Source organism: Orycteropus afer, unplaced genomic scaffold (assembly GCF_000298275.1).
Source record: "Orycteropus afer afer isolate SDZICR_OR568_19922 unplaced genomic scaffold, OryAfe1.0 scaffold00122, whole genome shotgun sequence".
NCBI lineage: Eukaryota > Metazoa > Chordata > Mammalia > Tubulidentata > Orycteropodidae > Orycteropus > Orycteropus afer.
In genome coordinates this window covers 6,920,880-6,927,888 of record NW_006921709.1, presented here as the reverse complement: position 1 = coordinate 6,927,888, position 7,009 = coordinate 6,920,880, and positions in this window count along the sequence as shown.

The following is a 7,009-nucleotide window of genomic DNA, read 5'->3' as shown; positions in this document are numbered from 1 at the left end:
TTCTGGCCCCCAGGCCCTTCTATGGGAGCTCTGGTAGCACAGTGCCTAAGGCATTTGACTTTTAATCAGGAGGCTGGCAGTTCAAACCCACCAGCCGCTCCTTGGAAGGAAGGTTGGGCAATCTACTTCTGTAGTGATACCACCTCAGAAACCCAAGGAGGGGTCGCTATGAGTCGGAGATAACTCGATGGCACATAACAGCAACAACAACAACAGGCCTTTCTATTGTCCAGCTGTTTCCTATACTGAACCCAATGACCAAGCCCTAGTCTTCCACCCCACCCTGCACCCAGTACACATACCAGCAGTGGCAACTGCTACCTGGCAGTCTCCCAGAGATGCCCTAGAAGCTGGCCTGGGCTCTTTGGGAAGGGATTTCCAGAGTCTTGGGTATCAGGAGCACAGTTTGAAGGCATAGTGTGGGGTAGGCTTCTAGTGGACACATCATCCACTACAGTTTTGTAGACTCCTTGATCTCTGTGTGGAGGGAAGTCAACAGAGAAAAGCTAGAGAACCCCCAGAAGAGCAGGACTCAGGGTGGGGATCCTCGTAAGCCCTGTCTAAAGCAGTTGTTAGCTGCTGTTGAATCAGCCCCTGATTCATGGCAACCACATGACAGCACAATGAAATGCTACCTGCTCCTACACCGTCCCATGATCACTTGTGGATAAAATCATAAGGTTTTTCATAGGCTAATTTTTGGAAATAGGTTCCAGGCCTTTATTCCCAGTCCATCTTAGTCTGGAAAGTCTGTTGACATCTGTTCAACATCCTAACAACGTGCAAGCCTTCACTGACAAATGGGTGGTGATTGTGCGTGGGGTGCATTGACTAGGAATCAAATCCCGTCTCCCACGTGGAAGGCAAGGATTCTACCACTGAACCACCTCTCCCCAAAGATGCTCGTGGAGAAGTGGAGAAACTGATTTAATTTCATGTGCATCTGGTCTAAATGGAGAGACTCCCCTTGGCAAGTTAGAACAAGAACTAAGTGGACATTGCCAGCTACGGTCATGGGCTATTCAGCTAGATAATTATCTCAGGCATCATCTAGCCATCATTGTACAGCTGGAGAAAAAGAACAGCCAGGGACTTTCCCAAGGTTCATAAAACTTTCATGAGACCTTGGCATTTTGACTTTTCAGGCTATACCCTTTTGTTGATTAGGTTATAAAAGTTTCCCACTTTGTGTGTCAACTTTCAAAGGCCTGCTGAATTGGCTAGGAGAAACTTGGAGAATGCTTTACAAGTTTTTGCCTTATTTGCTAACCAAAACTATTCCTGTCTGGTTGACCTGGATTTGGTGAGGCAAGACCATTTGGTTAAATAACATACACAGTCAATGGTGTAATTATTTACTAGTGTTTCTCTTTTTACTTGTTAATCAAAGAAAATGTGCATAATAACATTTCAGAGGTGAGGCTTTGGATATTCACACACTGTTATTCACTCTGACCAGACAAACACATGACTGAAAGAACAAATATAGCTGTATGAGTTTCAAAGGCAATGTTTGTTTACATTATAAATCTATTCGAGTCACATGAAGGAGGTAGTTTTTGAAAGGGGCAAGAGGTGGCTAAGGGATAGATAGGTCAGTAAGGTGCTCAGAGCCCTTCACAGCCCTAAGGACCTAGTGAATCGGATGGAGACAGCTGGAGCTTCAGAGAACCAGGGTTAGTGTCCGGCATACCTACAGTTCGATGTAGCCTCTGCCCTTCCCTTGAGTACAGGCTACCTATTGCACCAATGACATCGACAGACCTTTCAGCCAGAAACCAAATAAACCAAAGCAGTTGTGTCAGTTTCATTACAACTCATGGAGAACCCATGTGGTAACACAGTAGAACCATGCTATTGAGTAGAACTATGCCCCATAGATTTTTCAAGGCTGTGACCTTCTGAAAGCAGAGCACCAGGAATTTCTTCTCTCTCTCTCTCTCTCTCTTTTTTGTACTTTGGGTGCAAATTTAAAGAGCAGAATTTGTTTTACATTCAACAGTTCGTGTACATTTGGTTTCATTTCCTGATCACCATCCCCAATGCTACCCCACTCTGCTCCTCTCCCTTTCCTGTGACCGCCCCCCTCCCTGTGCCCTTCTTAGTAATATACTCCTGTCTGTCCAGCTTTCCCTCCATGTGAATGCTGCACCATAGCCAATTGCTCCAAGGGGTGTATCTCCATAGAGTAGGTAGGTGCGTCACCTTGGGTTGGGTGTTCCTTATGTAAGTCTTTGTACTGTTGGGTTAAGAGCCAGTCCTTAGGAATGAGTCCTATCCCACGCCCAAAGTGTATCTTGGGGGTTCCACCAGATTCCCTCTAACCAGTAATTCTGGTCATTTTTGTGTTTTTGAATTTTGTTCCACATTTTCCCTCCCACTCTATCCAGGATCTCCAGTTTTGTTTCCTTCCTGAGTGGTTGGCATTGGTAGCTGGGCACCACATAGTTCTTCTGGTCTCAAGATCCATCATGTCCTAGGGCTGATTGTTTCCAAATGCCCTTGATTTTCTTCACTGTTCTTTGCTTCAGACGAGAGACCATTAGCTGCGACTTAGATGGACGCTTGAAAGCTTTTAAGACTCCAGTCGCTACTCACCAAAGTAGGTTGTGGAACAAGATTTTTATATATTATGTTGTGCCAATTGAGCCTGGTGTCCCCCAATACCATGGTTCTGAGTCAGCAGGCCCAGTGGTTCTCTCTCTCAAGGTGTTTGGCTGTCTCTGAGGGATTACTCCAATTCTGTTGTTTCTGTAATGATTGTGGTTATTTTGTATTATAATTATGTATCTGTGCAAGATTATCTTCAGCTAAATCTATCATTGGTTTAGAGTACATTCCTGTTCGTGGACCCCCATCTGATCTCAGTTGTCTATACATTTATCTGTAGCTTGATGTTTGGTGTTAGGGGTAATGCAGTATTAGCCTCTGTCGTCTATATCTTATGTGCACAATTTGGCATCCTCCCTTTCCCCAATGTTATCATGCTGATTGCAGACTCTTTCTATACTGTCCCTTCACTTACCCACCTCAGTGTGTAACCCCCAACTAGTCCGAAATTTTCCCTCCCATCCCCAGTAATGTACAAAGTGAGTCCCCTTCCCAAAGCAAACTCTTCCTTGACTTTTTACAGTAATGGGCTCATACAATATTTGTCCTTCTGCAATTTACTTATTTTACTCAGCAAAATGTCCTCCAGATTCATCCACGTTGTGAGATGATTCTCATATTCTTCATTATTCTGTTTTACATTCAACAGTTGCATTGTGTGATGTAGCATTGTGTGAATGTACCATAATTTGATTATACCTTCATCTGTTAATGGGCATTTAGCTTGTTTCCATCTCTTTTCTATAGTGAGTTGTGCGACGATGAACATGGTTGTGTATATGTCTGTTCATGTCCTGTCTCTCACCTTTTTAGGAATTATTCCTAGTAATGGAATTGCTGGTTTAAATGGCATTTCTATTTTCAGTTTTTTAAGGAAACGCCATACCATTTTGCACAATGGCTGTACCATTTTACAGTCCCACCAGCAATGTATGAGAGTTCCAATCTCTCCACAACGTCCCTAGCATTTGTTATTTTCTGTCTTGTTGAACTTTGCTATTATTTCTGGGGTGAGACAGTATCTCATTGTTGTTTTGATTTGCATTTCTTTCATGGCTAATGATCATGACCATTTCCTTATGTGTTTGTTGGTTGCCAGCATATCATCTTTAGTGAAGTGTCTGTTCATGTCCTTTGCCCAATTTTGAATTGGATTGTTTGTCTTTTTGGCATGGAGGTGTTAAAGTTTTCTGTAAATTTTGGAGATAAGTCCTTTGTCAGTTATGTCATAGGCAAATATTTTCTCCAAATCTATAGGTTCTCTTTTTACCCTTTTGGAGAAGTCTTTCAATGCACATAACAATTAATTTTTTACAGGTCCCAGGTTTTCTTCCACCTCCTGTGCATTCTGGATTATGCTTGATAATTTATTTATGCCATAAATTAGGGCCCCCAGATTTGCTCCTATTTTATCTTTGATGAGCTTTATAGTTTTGAGTTTTACATTTAAATCTTTGATCCAACTTGAGTTTATTTTTGTGTATGGAGTGAGGTATGGGTCTTGTTTCATTTTTCTGTAGGTGGATATCCAGTTTAGCCACCACCATTTGTTAAAGGGGAAGGCCTTCAATGAGATGGATTGATACAGTGGCTACGATGATGGGCTCAAATATAGCAGGGATCTTGAAGCTGGTGCAGGATCGGGCAGTCTTTCGTTCTGCTGTGCATGGGGTCACTATGAGTTGGAGACGACTCGACGGCACCTAACAACAAAAATCTTCTCCATTTATTGGGTTTTGGTCTTTTGTCAAAGATCTGCTGTCCATAGATGGATGGGTCTATTTCTGGATTTTCAATTTTGTTCCATTGGTCTATCATTATACCAATACCATGCTGTTTTAACTTCTGTGGTTGTATAGTAGGTTTTGAGATCCAGGAGTGTGAGACCTCCCACTTTGTTTTTCTTCTTCAGCAGTGCTTTGCTTATCTGAGGCCTCTTTCCTTTCCATATGAAGTTAATAATTGGTTTTTCCATATCCTTAAAAAATGTTGATAGTATCTGGATTGGGATTGCATTAAATACGTAGATTGTTTTGGGTAGTATTGACATTTTCACAATATTCATTCTTCTTATCCATGAACAAGGCAGGTTCTGCCACTTATGTAGATCCCTTATAGTTTCTTGTATAGTGTTTCTATAGTTTACTTTGTATAAGTCTTTTGTGTCTCTAGTAAAATATTTTATCTTTTTGATAGCTATTATAAATGGTGTTGTTTTCCTTATTTCCTTTTCAGAGGTCTCTTTGTTGTTGCAGAGGAATTCAATGGATTTCTGTATATTGATCTCATATCCTACCACTTTGCTGAACCTCTCTATTAGTTCCAGTAGTTTTTTTGCTGAGTCTCTTGGGTTTTCTATGTATAGGATCATGTCATCTGCACATAGAGATAGCTTTACTTCCTCTTTGCCAATTTATATACCTTTTATTTCTCTTTCTTGCCTTATTGCCCTGGCTAGGACTTCCAATACAATATTAAATAGAAGAGGTGATAGAGGGCTTTCTTGTCTGGTTCCTGTTTGCAAGGGGAATGCTTTGAGACTTTGTTAGCAATAAGGTTGTCCATTGGCTTACATGCCCTTTATTATGTTGGGGAATTTCTCTTCTATCCCTATTTTGCTAAGAGTTCTGAACAGGAACAGGTGTTGGATTTTATCAAATGCTAAAGTGCCTCTTGATGGATTTGAATCACCAACCCTTTGGTTAGTAGTGAGTGCTTAACTGTTTGAGCAACTCAGGGACTCCTTTCCAGGCAGGAGAAGGGTCTAATAATGATGACAATAATAATTTGCATTTATGTAAGGTATTTTCCTTTTCAAATGACTTCCACACGTTTTAGCACATTAGAGTTGGTTGGCTGTGCACTATTATTATTTCAATTTGAGAAGTGACACTATCGAGATTCAGAAAGATAAAGTGGCTGGCCCAAAGCCATACAGCTGATAAACTAGGAGTCTGTGTCTTCTGGCTTCAATTCCACTGTAATATGCTGTAGTGATAAAACAGCCAGAGTATGAACATCCCTTACGCAGACCTTGGCTGTGCTTATCAAATGCAATCAAATTATTTTAAGAAGGAAAGCTGGTATATATTTCATCTTCTCCCAATAGGATCTGAGTTTGCAGATGTTCTTTGCTCACAGCTTGGGCAGTCCAGGTGGTCTCCAGGCCTCTCCTGTTTCCAGGACAGAGTAGTCTAGTGTGACCCCTTTCCCTCTATTTGTAGCTCTGCCTCAGACAGAAATACTGGGTTACTGCCACAGCTTTTAGCTTTGAGGGGTTGAGATTGTATATGAAAGATAGACTTGCTTTCAGGCTTTTACGGTGTGGGACAGATCACTGTAAAGAAGGTTGACTTAACGTGGCTCAGGCATATTTTCCTCCTGAAAGGAGGAAAAGTCATTCAAAATACTGCTCCTGATAATTCCACTAAAATATAATGTGATGCTCATTACTGTTTTCTTGATTATAAAAGAAATCTTTTATATTTCTTTGTATAAAATATAGAAAATACAGGAAAGTATTAAGAGAAAATAAAGTTTACCTGTAATTCCACCTGAGAAAATCACTTTGAACAACCTGACATGTTGCCTCAAGTCTTTTGTTCTGTATTTAGAATATTGAAACCATACTGTATACATGTTTTTTATCTTGCTTCTTTCTTTTAGCACTATATATTAACATATTTGTCCATGTCGTTAAATATTTTTTGAAAGATATAGTCTTACTTTATGGATATATGTCAATTTATTTAAATGCTTTCCTATTTTGAACACTTGTTTGCATCTAATTTTTCAGTTTTATAAATAATTTTATAGTAAATATCCTTAACATGATTTTCTATTTCTATCTCTAAAATACTTAGGATTGATTCTTAGAATTGGAGTTATTGAATCAAGGACTGAAAATCCTTTTAAGATTGGGCAATCCATTTCTGTAAAGATACTGCCTCAGAAACCCAAGGAGGGGTCACTATGAGTCGAACCAACTCGACGGCAGTGAGTTTTTTTTTAAATACTTAGAGTAAAATTGTGTTTTTTAAAAACTGTGGTAATATGTGTGTGTGTGTGTGTGTGTGTATCCGTGAATGGGGCAATCTACTTCCATAAAGATTTACTGCTTTGGAAACTCAATGGTTTTGGACCCCCATTTGTAAACCAATGGGGGTCACTATGAGTCATTGATTGACTCGATGGCAGTGAGTTGTATATATCTATATATTGTTGTTGTTAGGTGCCATCGAGTTAGCTCCAAGTCATAACAACCCTATGTACAACAGAATAAAATACTGCCTGGTCCTGTGCCAGCCTCAAAATCCTAGCTATACCTGAGCCCATTGTTGCAGCTACTGTATGTACAAGTATGTGTGTGTGTGTGTGTGTGTATACATATATATATATA